General features: G+C 38.3%; 1 protein-coding gene across 2 annotated transcripts in view; it reads right to left on the bottom strand.

Moving 5' to 3' along the window:
- Nucleotides 1–14524, bottom strand: part of SOX5 (SRY-box transcription factor 5) — a 1014136-nt gene that overhangs the window by 823777 nt on the left and 175835 nt on the right. For both annotated transcript variants that reach the window (XM_047867514.1, XM_047867512.1), the window contains exon 3: nt 5869–5945. The gene's annotated coding sequence lies outside the window, so the exon portion shown is untranslated. The remainder of the gene's footprint in view (nt 1–5868; nt 5946–14524) is intronic.

Here is a 14524-nt window from a genome sequence, read left to right on the forward strand (position 1 = left end):
ATCGTGTTACTCCTAGAACAATCCAATTTATAAAGTGCCTATCGTGTATACATAAGGAATAATCATAAATCATTTACATTAAACAGTGTCAAGTAGCAAAACACAACTTTCCCCCTAAATTCTGCACACTAAGATTAATGAGGTTTTTGAAAGGAAGCACACTAAAAAAAAAATCAACTCTGATTCATCCTAGGTGGATAACATATCCATATAAAGGAGCAGGTGTCTGTAGTATGATTTAGAATACCTATGGAACATCTCTGGAAAATATTAAGTTTCTCTGGAGTAGAGAGCCGTCCATGAAATAAGCTGGGAATGTGGCAAGAACCCAAGTCTGTCACCAACCTCAAGCTTTTTTTTTTTTTTATTTCCTTCTCAGTAAAGAATGGATTTAAAACAAACAAACAAAACTTTAGGCCCTATTTGACCAATTGTCTGACATGTTTTCATCTACAGGCACTTTTAGAAAATGTGGGAAAGATTATGTAGATTACCTGCTTTGTCTCTTTGACTTCTAGTTGGAGAAAAATCCCAATCAGGACCAAAGCTATCCAAAGTTCTAAAGTGAAACTCAAATATGTATGTGGATTTTCTCCTGTTCACTCCTTAGCTCATTCCTTATTCAGACAGGCAGCTGTCTTTGGAAATGTATGCTTTGGGGTCTCAGATTAAGCCCATTCCTTCTCCTTAAAAAGCCCTTAAAATAAATAATAGGGAATGCTTTGACTGTTCACGTCTTTAAAAGCATTCAATCTTATCTGAAACTCACACCTACACAGCTGAATTGGACATCATGTAAGAACAATATATACTTTCAATTGCTCTTACGGTATTTTGGTCCTCTATCTTTTGTCTTTAGCTAAAGCATTACAAGAGTGACACATTCTTCCTGCTTTAACTTACAACCTTAAAAATATCCATGGATTGATTTTAACCAAAATGGAAGAATAACAACATTTTAAATTATATATTTTAAAAAGCTTGTTCTTTACAAACCTCATTTCTCTAAACTCCACTGATGACTAATATTACCATGCAGATAAGCAATTCTCTATCTTGGTTAGGTCTAAAACTGAATCTGAGAAGCAAGCAAATGTATAGCAAGAAAATCTGTAAACCAGTTTTCAATGAATGAACTACCTGCTGTTTCCTATTCACAGATAATTGACACCGTGTAAAGATCTGCTATAATCTAGAAAGCAAAACAAAACAAAAACCATACACACACAGCAATAATGGACCCACGAACTTTTCAGGTCAAGTAAGAACTGGTGGCAAACTGAGGTTTTCAGGAGGAGTTTTTAAAAATAATAACATGTCAATCTGGAAAGCCAGGTATATTATGGCCTTTGCAGAAATATTTTGAAACAAGGTGGACACCTTCTGAAATAGCTGTAGCATTTCAGTAGCATTAATCGATAGGGAAAAATAGAATGTCCTTCTCCACAACTGACAATACTGAACTGAACACGGAGCAGTGACAATTCACTTTAGTCTTAAGTCATCAGTCACTTGTGTCATAAGATTTGGTCACTTTAGTCATAAGATTTTGGTTAAAAAGGTTATCCATTCATGAGGAAGAGTATTAAAACCTGAGAAGGTTTTTGCTTGCTTGAAAGAGACAAAACGTGGCACAGAAAATCCATCTTCAATTACCACGCTTATTCTCTAAAACTATCTGGCATCCAAGGTGCCTGGGTGTTTCAGTAATTAAGCATCCAACTCTTGATTTCAGCTCAGGTCATGATCTCAGGGTTGTGGGATTGAGTCCCGCGTGGGGTTCCACACTGAGCATGGAGCCTGCTTAATATTGTTTCTCTCTGCCCTACTCGTACTCTCTATCCTCTCTCTCCCTAAAATAAAAATAAATAAATAAAAATAAAAAATAAAAATATCTGGCAACCACGGAATTCTTTTCCATTTTTGAGGAGTATTTTGATTCACTTATGAAGAAAAACTCCTTTTGTGCTCAGTGATGCAAATTAATATCCCAGGCTAACTCCTTCTTGTCAAAAAATTGAGAATCCATGTAAAAGTAAGGCATAATGATGACTGTTATCTTGACAAATGCTATGTTACTGCCCACATTATTAATTCTTGTAACCAATATTAATGAGAAGTACATAATCACTATGTCGGTATTTTTAAAGTATCCCTATTTTCCAATGATTGACCTATATTTTCTACCAATTCTCCTAAGATTTTTCAATTAAAAATAATTTTAAGGAAATAACTGACTTCACCAACATGTTCCAAAATAAAATTGAGTGTAAAAACAAACAAAAAAGGCAAATCAACAGGTAGTTTGGGCCAATTATCAAATAATCACAAATTATTTTCATAGACCTGATTCATATTTTTCTGAGTAACAATATTTCAGTTTTTTTTTAAATTTGTGTATATATAGTTGACACACAATGTTACATTAGTTTCAGGTGTACAGTTGGGTGACTGGACAAGTTTATACATTATGCTATGCTCACTACAAGGGTAGCTGACATCTATCCCATTACATCACTATTACAGAATCATTGACTATATTCCTTATGCTGTGCCTTTTATTCCTTGATTAATACTTCTTTTAATTAAACTGACCAAATTGAAGGGACTTAGGATGCACATAAATGCAGGTCCCAAGAGCAATAAAAGTTATCGACCCAATATTGGAAAACTTTTTTTTTCCTAATAGAAGTCTCCCAATGTGGCCTGTTTAAAGTTCTTATCTTGAATAAAAGATTTTGCCTCAGATCTCACAATGTGAGATTGAGCCCCATAGTCAGGCTACATGTTGAGGGTGGAGTCTGTTTAGGATTCTCTCCCTCCCTCTCTCTCTCTCTTTCCCTTTCTCCCCCTTCCCTATTCATGCTCTCTCTCAAAAAAAAAAAAAAAAAAGAGAGAGAGAGAGAGAGAGAGAGATTTTTGCTCTTTTTCCTTATACAAAACAATAGTTACAGAACCACCTTCAGGGTGAACCACTCATTTCTACTTTAGCTAACAAGAAAATACAACTTCTTTATCGTTGTTAATTTGATATTATCAAACAAGTAGTTATAGATTATACTCATTTTGTGTCTTTATTCAGGAAACAATCAAAGTAAAAGCTTATTTTCCTTAGACAGCTATGGATATCAACACTGTTTTTTGTTTGTTCCAGAAGGCATAGATTCAAGTATTACTTTTTAGAGTTTCTTAACCTAGAATCCATGTATTGTTAGGAAATCTATAGGTTTCTGTAATTATACGTAAAGTTTCATGTGTATATACCCATTGTGGTTTTTTTTTTTTTCTGGCAGTAACTTATTTTTTTTTGCTACCTACCATCCATATGCCCTCATTCTGTAACAAGTACCCCATTTCCCTCTGGGAGGCAATCCTAGTGCCTAGTCCATGGAAAGTGATAAAGCTGACTCTATCTCTTGCTCCAAGAGAGGGGTGCAGGATTAGTCTGCGATTTAATCAAAACCAATTAGCACAAAGAGACTTTTGATAAGGCTTCCGGGAAAGAGGCTCTCTTTTTCCAGTTTGATCTGAATAAAGCCCAAGGGGATGCTAATACTCAGCAATGCCATTGCCACCATCTTGCTCGCAAATGAAGCCAAGACTGATGCTGTATTAGTGGAAGCAAAGAAATGGAGAGAAGCTGAGTCCTGCTTACATTATTTTAATACATAAGTTAGCTCTATGCCTAGACTTCCCATATTTTAGTAAACAACACACAGACATGCATGCACATTCATACCATCTTTCTCCCCAACATACGCAGAGCTGACTTCCTTCTTCAGCTTAACTGCTACTGGCTTTCTCTGACCTATGCTATCTAATAAGAATTCCACTCTCAGTACCTTTACATCTGTCCATCCTACCTGTCTCCTTACATGTGCTCAAAATCATATGCTATATGCAATATCTTAATTCAATGCACAGGAATTTGGCCAATTTTCCAGCCCTTTTCTGTCAAACTATACAAAGTACAGGATTATCTTGTAATTTGGGGCGGGGGGGATAGGAGGGAGGAAAACAGACTTTAAAAACTGAAGATTCAAATAGAGGCCATATTGTAAATTTCACCAATGATGGACCAAATTGAAATTTTTATTAGACATATATGAGAAAACATATTTCAGTTAGGCAAATATCTTTAGCATAGATTAGGAACAAAGGATTTTTATGCATTTTAATCTGCATTCCAACCAGACTTAGCTGACATAATTATGGGGCCCCTAAAAGTAACAGTTAGGGTTTAGAAGCACGCCACTTCTTTTGAACTGGCTCTATAAATGCCAAGAGTGAGTATTTCAGATTAAATGAATAGATTAATAAACATCTTTGGGATATCCATCATTAAGGTTGATTTATGTTCTATTGCCAGCAATAATTCAAGGAAATGCCATGCTATTCAAAAAATATTTCATGCCGTTCTCCCCATTTTGCCAATGATATGACAACATGTAAGTATGACAGTATCTATATTCTTTCGTTGTACTAACTATACTCAAAAGCCGATAGAAATTAAACCACTTTAAGTTTACATGGGCATCAGCACAAGAACCACTCATATTTATAACTCTGATGAATGGCCTTTCATTTATAAATTTATAGTGTATCCATAATTTCTTTAGGGAACCAAAATGCTCATTCAAAAAATTGCCACAACATTTATCTATGCAAAGATGATGGATATGGTTTACAAAATTAAATGCTTTTAAAAATTAAAATCATATTGCAAAAAAAAAAAGGACAGGTTTTTTTCTTGGGGTTCTCACATTTTAAAATGATCACAACTGCACTCTCAGCACTTATAATGCTTAATCTAGATAGCGTATTAATATATGTATTAAATATTTCCATATTGTTGCTAGTGTTGTGCAGCATCAGTGTGAACTACTGGACATCAAGTACTCATAAATTTATTTTATTTTCTAATTCTATTCCACTACATTAAGCTATAAAATATATAAGGTATAATTAGAATGTAATATTTTATATGTATATTACTGCATTTGCTGTACTTATTTCCTCAGGACCACTCCGAGCATACTGCATGGTGTATTGTAAGCATGGACCATTATAAAGTATAATTTAAATAAAATACGTATTTGCCAAATATCAACATCCTATTTTTTATACTTGTTATTTAAGTTTATCTTTATTTATTTTTGGGAGAGACACAGAAAACAAGCAGGGGATGAACAGAGAGAAAGGGAGACAGAATTCCAAGCAGGCTCCATGCTGTCAGCAAAGAGCCCAATGCGGGGCTCAAACTCACGAACCAAGAGATCATGACCTGAGCCAAAAGTCAAGAGTCAAATGCTTAACCAACTGAGCCACCTAGGCGCCCCAATAGGGCATCCTATTTTATCCCAGTATAGACTTTGTTCCATTGGAAAAATCAGTTAAGTAGAAGAAAATGAAAGGTAAAAATTATCGCTAAAGTAACCAGTAAAAAGCAAAGTATCAACATGACAATTGTGAAGAAGAAATGCACACTGCTGTTATGTATGATGTGTTCTGGTGACATTCCTATTCTCCCTTCATTTCTCTCACATACTATCATAAGTAGGAAATGCACACAAATCTCAGTGCTATGTTGTTGGTTTTATTTCTGAAGTAATTTTGCTTTTTAAAGATCTATCCTACTATTAAAGAATATATAAAACGATTGAACCTGAGTTTACTTATTTGATAGTCATATGCACAACTATCTCCAAATCGGTAACTTTATCATTAGCTCACCCAGTCAAAAAAAAAAAAAAATGTGTTCCAAATGCTTGCAAAATTCATACGCAAAATATTTCTTACATATTGCACTCTATTTTGCTTAAAACTAACATAATGTTAAAAAAATAATAAAAGAAAGAGTTTACATACCCCAGTGGATCGCTAGCTCCTTCTGGACAGGAACTTATTTATCATCATCTTTGGGTTACCAGTCGCCGGCACAGCACCTAAGATATAAGGCATCCCCCATAAATGTGTTTGAATTAATTCAATGATAAAGTGCTGACCAGAATCCATTTGGAAGGAATGAATTCAATGACATAACCATTCTATACATTAATCCTCTTCCTCTGTATCCTACATTATTAAAATAGCAGTGCATGTTCTTATACATTTGAATGACAACTTTATTCTGAAAACCATTCTCAAGAATAACTGCTTTTAAATTATTATTATATACTCTTACTGTCCTTTGGGTTTGGTGAAGGCAATAAAGTGTTTGAAATCATGTACTTTTGAGTTAACCGAACATAGATTTAAATCCTGTTTCCACCGTCATTTTATTTACATGGTTTACATCTTATTTACAATGCTTAGCATACTGCCTGATACATAGGATGCCCTCAATAAATGATAACTACTGTTTGCATTCATGACTCTTTCCCTCCTTCCTTTTCTGTGTGGTGAAGAATGACCTTATCCAAGGAAAGATCTGGCTTTGTCTTTGGCTACAGAGAGGTGATCTCTAGGGCCTCCATGTGTCATGTCTGGCAGGAGTGTCTTCGCTTGCCTGAGGGCTTTGGCCACACAACAGTCAAACAGTGTGATTTTGGATGGGGGATTGGGGCCATGCAGTATCAGTTTTGCCTCTAGAAGGAACTGGAGATTAAAGGTATCAACCCATAGTGACATCCGGGAAGGGCTGGAGACTAAAGGTCAACAACTTGGGCAGTATGTAATCGCATCCCAATAAAAACTCTGGATGCCAAAGTCTCAAGTGAGCTTGCCTAGTTGACAATGCATGCTGTCACAATGATACTAGAAAAGTAATGCCTCCTGACTCTATCAGGAGAGCTCACTGAAAGCTCTGTGGTTGGTTCTGCAGGCCTCAAACTCAGACTCAGTCTCAGCCTTATACTTACCAGCTTGAGACTCGGCCTTACATACTTTTTCCCCTGGCAGATTTTAATGTATAGCCTTTCCCTGCAGTAAACTACAACTATGAGTGTCATCTGTTTTAGTGAATACTTCTAGCAAATTGTCAAACTTGAAGGTGGTTTTAGAAACGTCTGAAACTTGGGAGTTGGTGTCAGAAGTGAGGAGTATGTGGAGAAATGTGTTTGTAGTTGACCGAGTTTGTAGTTGACTAATCATACGGCTGGTTAAACTCTTGTACCTTCCTTATTTAAATCTAGAAATTCCCCAAACTTTGAAAGATATTTTACTTTACCACTCAAATTACCTTAACAGAACTCTCACTATTAAAAATCACTTTGAAGTGATAGTGTTTATGTATAGATAATATGGCCTCGTTGCTCACAAACAATAAAAACCACCCCCACCTCCACACTCCCAGTAATAAATGCAGAAGCATGTTTTGTTGCTTTTGTTTTGTTTTGGTAATGTGAATGGTAGTAATATTCAGAAGTGAATGAGTCACAAACAAGTAAAATTTCTAAAAATTAGTAATAGTTGATCTGTCAAGGTCAGATGTTAGAAAATTAACTTCATCAAAAGATGTGCTAGTTTTCAAACAAAATATTAATTAAATCACACTTTCATTTGTGCTTTTACTAAATGCTTACACTGCACTCTGCAAGAGGCTGTTCACAATCTTGTTGTTGGTACTTTTTTGTTTTTTGGGGTTTTTTAAGGTTATAAATACAAATTTGGTAAGCAGAATTTAAGATGCCCCTCCCAAATCCTCCCAATTGGGGAACATGCTCTGCATAGTCCCGAGATCTGTGAATATGACAGATTTGACTCTCATGAATAGGTTATATTACATAACACAATAGACTTTAAAGCAGTGGGGTTATCTGGGTGGACCTAACCTTTTAAATCTTGATCTAAAGGGCAAAGACAGAGAAAGATGGAGATTTGATGCATAAAGAGGATTCAATACACCATTGCTGGCTTCAGCATGAGGGGAGCACCTACAGAGCCCCCAGGGAAGCTATGGACCACCCCTGATAGCCAGCATGGAAATAGGGACCACAGTCCTACAATCAGAAAGAGCCGAGTTCTATCAACAAGAATGAGTTTGGAGGCAAATTTCTGTTTCCCCAAGAATGTGCAGATAATGAGAACTCAACCAGGCTAACCTTGATTTCAGCCTGTGGTTCTCTGAGCAGAGAGAGCCATGCCATGCTAGAGTCCTGACCTAGAGAACCCTGAGCTAGAAAGTGGTCACTGTTTTAAGCCACAAAGTTTTTGCTAATTTGACACACACCAATAAAAGCTAATAAACACAAGAACAAAACTGCATATGATTGACTGACCTCTGTTCAGATTTCACTCTGAAAATAGGGACACTTATGTGCTAAGATTCATTCACCATGTAGCCCCTAGTTTACCATAGCCAATACTGAAAATTCATAAACCCACTCTGAACAAGAAATACAGACAAGATACTATGCCATAAGCTATACACTGAATATTTGTGTCCTCCAAAATTCCTATGTTAAAACCTAATGCCCAATGTAATGGTATTAGGAGGTGGGGGCCTTCAGTTCATGAGGGTGGAGCCCTTACGAATGGGATTCCTGCTCTTATCAAAGAGACCCCACAGAGCTTCCTACTCCTTTCTACCATGTGAGGTTACTGCAAAAAGATGGCCATTTAGAAAATGGGCTCTCTCCAGACACAATGTGCTGATGCCTTGATTATGGGCTTCCCAGTTACCATAACTGTGAGAAATAAACTTCTGTTGTTTATAAGCCACTCACTTTATGGTATTTTATCATATTAGCTAAGACTAAGTATGGACTAAGAATGGAATGTTTTTATTGCCTATAAACAGATAATTTGGAAACCTCAACTCTCTCTCTCCTATATGGAAGGTGTTCAAAAAGTAACTTGAATATGCTGTGAATTATCTCTTGATTTTCTTGAGCCATCTTAAGGGGTGGGAACAGGCAGTGCTCAAGCCTTCTTGAGACATACATGGGAAACGACCATATGCTCATTGCAGAATGACAAACTCTCTATGTATCTAGAAAGAGGTTGGAGGTCACTTAAGAGGAATCTCCCGAGAGTCTTCATAGAACCTACTGCCACAGCTGCTCCCCGTCTCATTCTCTTTTCATTCATTACTACAATGCTGCCATATTATTATTAATAAAACACAAATCTTATCATGTGGTTCCCCCACTCAAAATAACCAACTGTGATGGCCCTCAAGATAAATTTATTCATCCACTTATATGCTAACTATTTAAGTGTGTACAATATGCCAGGTTCTGGGCTAGGTGATAGCGACACGATGGTAAGTATGACAGACAAGGTCCTGCTCTTCACTGAGCTCTGCTCTTTCAAAAATATACTTCCTGTCTTATTCATAAAAGACTGTTTTTTAAAATTTTTTTTTTTAATTTTTGAGGGGGGGTGCAGAGTGTGATTGAGGTAGGGGCAGAGAGAGAGGGAGACACAGAATCCGAAGCAGGCTCCAGGCTCTGAGCTGTCAGCATAGAGTCCGACACAGGGCTCGAACTCACCAACTGTGAGATCATGACCTGAGCTCAAGTCCAACACTTAACCAAATCAGTCACCCAGGCGCCCCCTACTTTTAAAAATGTTTTGATGTTTATTTACTTTTGAGAGAGCGCCCACCCGTAAGCGGGGGAGGGCAGAGAGATAGGGGGACAGAGGATGCAAAGAAGCCTCTGTGCTGACAGCAGAGAGCCCTATGCAGGGCTCGAATTCACAAACCATGAGATCATGAGCCAAAGTTGAATGCTTAACCAACTGAGCTACCTATGTGCCTGGCTATAATTAGTATTTAATCCTTAACTTGGGTTTCACTCCTCTGGGAAGCCCTCTTTGACAATTTTAGGCAAATTGGGCAACCCTTCTCTGTGTTCCCATAAAATACTGTTCCTAACCATATAATAACATCGACCATGTTGTAATAAAATTGCATGAGATTACATATCTGAATCCTCCATAAGCAGAATATAGGGAGAAAATTCAAGAAGTGTATACATTCCAAATTCCTAGAGTCAATAAGAGATTATGAATGAGTAGTGCCCCTTGAGAGGAGCTAACCCTGGATCTACTTCCTTCTGTAGGATGGGATATACAATATATATACACAATGGAGAGAGTATCCTAACTTGAGAGTAAGAACTAATCTGGGAGGCTAGCTCCCAGAATGAGATCCTGTGCTAGCCCACACATCTTACATTATGTTATGCTGTGATGATAATTCCTCCTGACCCTATACACCCTCTGTCTCAATTATGAGCTCCTGGAGGTCTGGCCCTTTGAAGACTCCAGTATGCAAGCTGGGAGGTCAGCTACTATCTAGCACAAAGAGGCTATTAATCAGCTTACCTAGTGAGACAACAATCTTGAATGACAGAATTTGAGAGTGAAAAGTTGTTTCAAGTTTTCTAAAACATTCCCTGTGAGAAAACACAAGTAAAATGTGGATCCTAACAGACAGAGCCAATATAGGAACTCTCATGTACTTAGGGAGGAAGGGGAAAAGAAGTCTAGGGCAAGGAGAGATGCAGAGCTCAGAGACAGGGCCCAGGCTTTCTGCACATCTTGTTATTTAACCTATAAGGAGGTGGGGCAGGAGAATGTCAGCTGGATAAAAGGAATCCAAGGGCCTATGGGCTAACAGTTCTCTTTCATGGACGTCACTTGTTGGGGAGAGGATGGAGGAGGTCAGAGGCCTCTCAGAGGATCCCTGTTGTAAGTCTTGTACCCACCTAACCTGCGAAGGAGAAATAAAACACTGGGGAAGGAAGGTTTCCAGGCAGACTGAGTTAAAATGGGCTATTCTTCACAGGTTGTGTGCATGTACAAAGGACCTGACAACTTCTGTGTTCTGCTCCATCTTCTCCATTCCCAACATGCCCCCCGCCTACACACACAAACACACACACAAACGTGACACAGAGGAAGACTGAGAAAGCCCTGAGATGAGAAAAGGAAGAAAGACTTCAAGGTAATGGTAGGTCAGTAGCAGCTGCTCCAGTTCAAAATCTAAGTGGGGCTAACTACACCATCAAGAACAGAAGCCTCTACTGATAGAGACAGTATCAGAGAGCAGATGCCAGGAAGGATACAGAGGACATCCCCAGGGCCAGCAGCCTTAGATATCGTGCTCCACACTCCCGTGTCAGCCACAATGATTGATACATAAACCCCTCAAGATGGTTTTGTTAGTGTGGACAGGGGAGGGGCAGCAGGAAAGTGAGGTTTGTGAGGCAGCTAGAAGGGCACAAAATGTAAGGAGCCATCCCCCTCAGGGTCATGCAAGCACAGGACTGCCACCAGAGAGGGAAGCCTCCTTACATTTTACACCCAAGGTGCCTCTCTCACCTCAGCCTAGTCCTGGGTCTGGACGGGGAAATAGAGAAACAAACAGCAAGAGATGATTTGATAGCAAAGACACTGAGTTATTTTGTGTTATATTGCATTTATTTTTAGTGCCTGTCAATCTGCCCAGTAGGGTAGGGACTCCAGAATAAGAATGCATTACAGAAACAGCTCCATTTTCTTTGTATATTAGAGTATAAGTGGATAAATTGTGAATCTATTAGATGTGTCTCAAAAATTATTATAATGTTTAATCAGATTTCTCTATGTAAATTACCCAAATCACTATAAAAATCATTTTTTCTCTATACTTTTATACATTCTCTAAGCATATCATGTGCCTGTTAAATCACATGCTACCTCACTCAACACTGAAACAAAATCAAGAACATCAATTTCTTAAGCGCCAATAAAAAGATGGCCACTTTACTCCCCTGCCAGCCTACAGCATATTTCCTAGCATCCTCTTGTGAAGTCTGCCAAAAAGACACATGATCTAAAATCTTAAATTGCTATAAATCTGAGATACTATGGCTATTTGCCTAATTTAAGCCATTAAGACACGTGTCGTGGTTCCTTCCACAAATTTCAAGAATGTTCACATGTTCTATTTAATAACTCCATAGGTAGCAGTATTATGTAGGAAACTGCTGCTAGGACCTGCAGGTTTTACCTTTGTTCTCTACCAAGTAGCTGAGTGTTCTTGGATAAGTCACTTATTCTTTCAGGGTATTATATTCATCACACTAAAAGGCTAACCTAAACAACTTCCAAAGGCCCACCTGCTCTTCTAACATTTCCACTTCAACGAGGCAGTATCTTCTAATGTTATTGCTCAAAAAATTTATTTTCATGAGGCAGTAGTACAGAAACACACACAAAGTGAAACTGTAAAAACAGGATCATTTCCTCACTGCATTCTGTAGGTGAGGAAAATTTGTTTACTAGGGTAATGACAAAACTGTGCCTGGAACCCAGGGCTGCTCTTTACCAGCTTGGTGCTCTTCCTGGTGATTTCTAATCCTTTTGGAAAGGCCATTAGGGCTGAGAGTGCCGGCTCTGAAGCCAGCCTGCTAGGTTTACATTCCTGTTCTCACTCATCAGCTGTGTGATCCTCGCCTCAGTTTCCATGTCTACGAGATATGAGGAATAACACCAACTGCAAAGGGCTGTTGTGAGGAGTGAAATAATGAGTACAAAGCAAACGCATAGGACCCTCCCTGGCAGCCAGTAAGTACTTAGCACATGTTGGTCTTTATTACTACTCTGATGGCACGTGTGGACAATACAGAGACCAAAACATTCTGTGTGTACACAGAAGAGAACATAAAAGGCTTGCTAATAAATACCACTGGAGATTTACTCATCTAAAAAGTCCATTCCTTACTCTCCTAAGCACACCATATAGATAGCAGAAAGGAAATTTTTGTCAGGACTAGAGATAAAAGAAATGTGAAGTCATTTACTAGCAGAGTTTTAGGGAGGAACCCTAGCTTCCCACCTTCACTTTATCATCAGTAACTGGATTCTGGAAAGCTAGACCATGTCTCCAAGTCTCAGTTTCCTTCTTGGAACTTTTCCTATCCAAGGATACTTCTGGAGGTTTCTCAGACGTCATTCATAATTGAGGTCAAAAAGGAGATTCCATATATTAATTTTAATAATTCTCATTAAGTGAACAATATATAATCTTTAATTACCAAATCTTTTGTTTCCTTGTTTCACATCAGATTTCCTGCCATTATTAATTTAGGCATGATTATAGGAAAACACGCATAATTTGCAATTCAAACAGTCTTTAATCTTAAAAGGATTTCCATGGGTGGAAGAAACGGTGAACAAGTGCCCCAGCTCTGTCCCTTGCATGGCCCACCACTTGCGCAAGGGATCTCAACTCATAAAGGAGGAGCAGCGCTGTATGGCTTTAAAATGACTTCATTCCCATATTTACATATTTTTAATAGGGCTATGATGAATCTCCTTCCGCTTGACTCCTATTTTGAGCTGTGATATTTTAATCTCCATTCTTGCTGCAACTTAGCAGATGAATGTGCAGTGTGACAGAGCTCAGAGGAAATAGTATAAATAAAGCAAAGTGGAGCTATGACATCTCACATTTTATAGCTTTTTTATTGTAGCCGAAGCATAAACAGAGCACAGCTGTGTTATACTTACCGCTGTGAGCACTCCCTCAATCCGCACCCCCTATTGCTTTTAAAAAGACACTGCTCTTATTCAGAAAGCTATGGCTGTGGGTAGCATGGCCCCACCAGGGCAGCCTCTACCCCAGACCTCTCCATTTAATGTGTTTCTCCTCTTATAGATGTAGATTTGTTGGGTTCTGTATCATTCGTCCGACTGAAAACCAATATGCCAACCGCAGCCCAGATTGTACTGCAGCAAAAGTGCACTGCTCTCACCGAGTGGAAGACAACACCACAACCAAAACTATAATTTTCACTCCTTCTCAACACACACATTGCACCCAAATAATGTCCAAACACTCTCTTAATAGAAGACACACAACTAGCTGGAAGTATTCAAAATAGTGCACTCTCTTAACGAGAAGCCCCTTCTAAAATGAAGAAGTTATACTTCTCACTTTCACGTTAATTCTTAGTCATGTTTGGGTGAAAGTTGGAAATGCCAAGAGGGTGAAACAGAGCGAGAGCTAAAAGAGTGGCACTGAGATGAGCAAAATAATTTCACTTGCTGAGACAGTCATCAGAGTTTATAATTTTCCAGGCTTGTTACATACTTCAATAAACCTGAAGAAGACACAGTAAACCAAGCAGCGAGCACATTCCATGCTCTGACAAATAAGAAATTATGTATACACAGGGTCCAGGACAAGCACCTGATCTAAGCAAAGCCAATCAGAGTCCTTCCCTGAGATATTTTATTTAAGTAGGATGGAAAAAGCAGCAAGCTACGAAATTCCTGAGCTGGCATCCATGGAGACATTCCTCCCCTAGGGAGAAATCTCTGTTGCAGCAAGAAAGAGTAAAGTCACTATCTAAAGTGACAGGGAGACAAGGCAAAGGGATCAAACCCTGAAAGAGGAGGACTCCATGGTCCCAACTTCTCCCTAGGCCAGTCCTCAGAAGCCATTCCTGCCTTCCCCCAATTTGGTACTTGCCTTCTTTGTATTCCTTTACCCAACACATTTCAGCTTTTTCTTTTAAGCCACCTCAAATCAGGTTTCATCATAAATAAATAAATAAATAAATAGATAAATAAATAAATAAATAAATAA

Source organism: Prionailurus viverrinus, chromosome B4 (assembly GCF_022837055.1).
Source record: "Prionailurus viverrinus isolate Anna chromosome B4, UM_Priviv_1.0, whole genome shotgun sequence".
Taxonomy (NCBI): domain Eukaryota; kingdom Metazoa; phylum Chordata; class Mammalia; order Carnivora; family Felidae; genus Prionailurus; species Prionailurus viverrinus.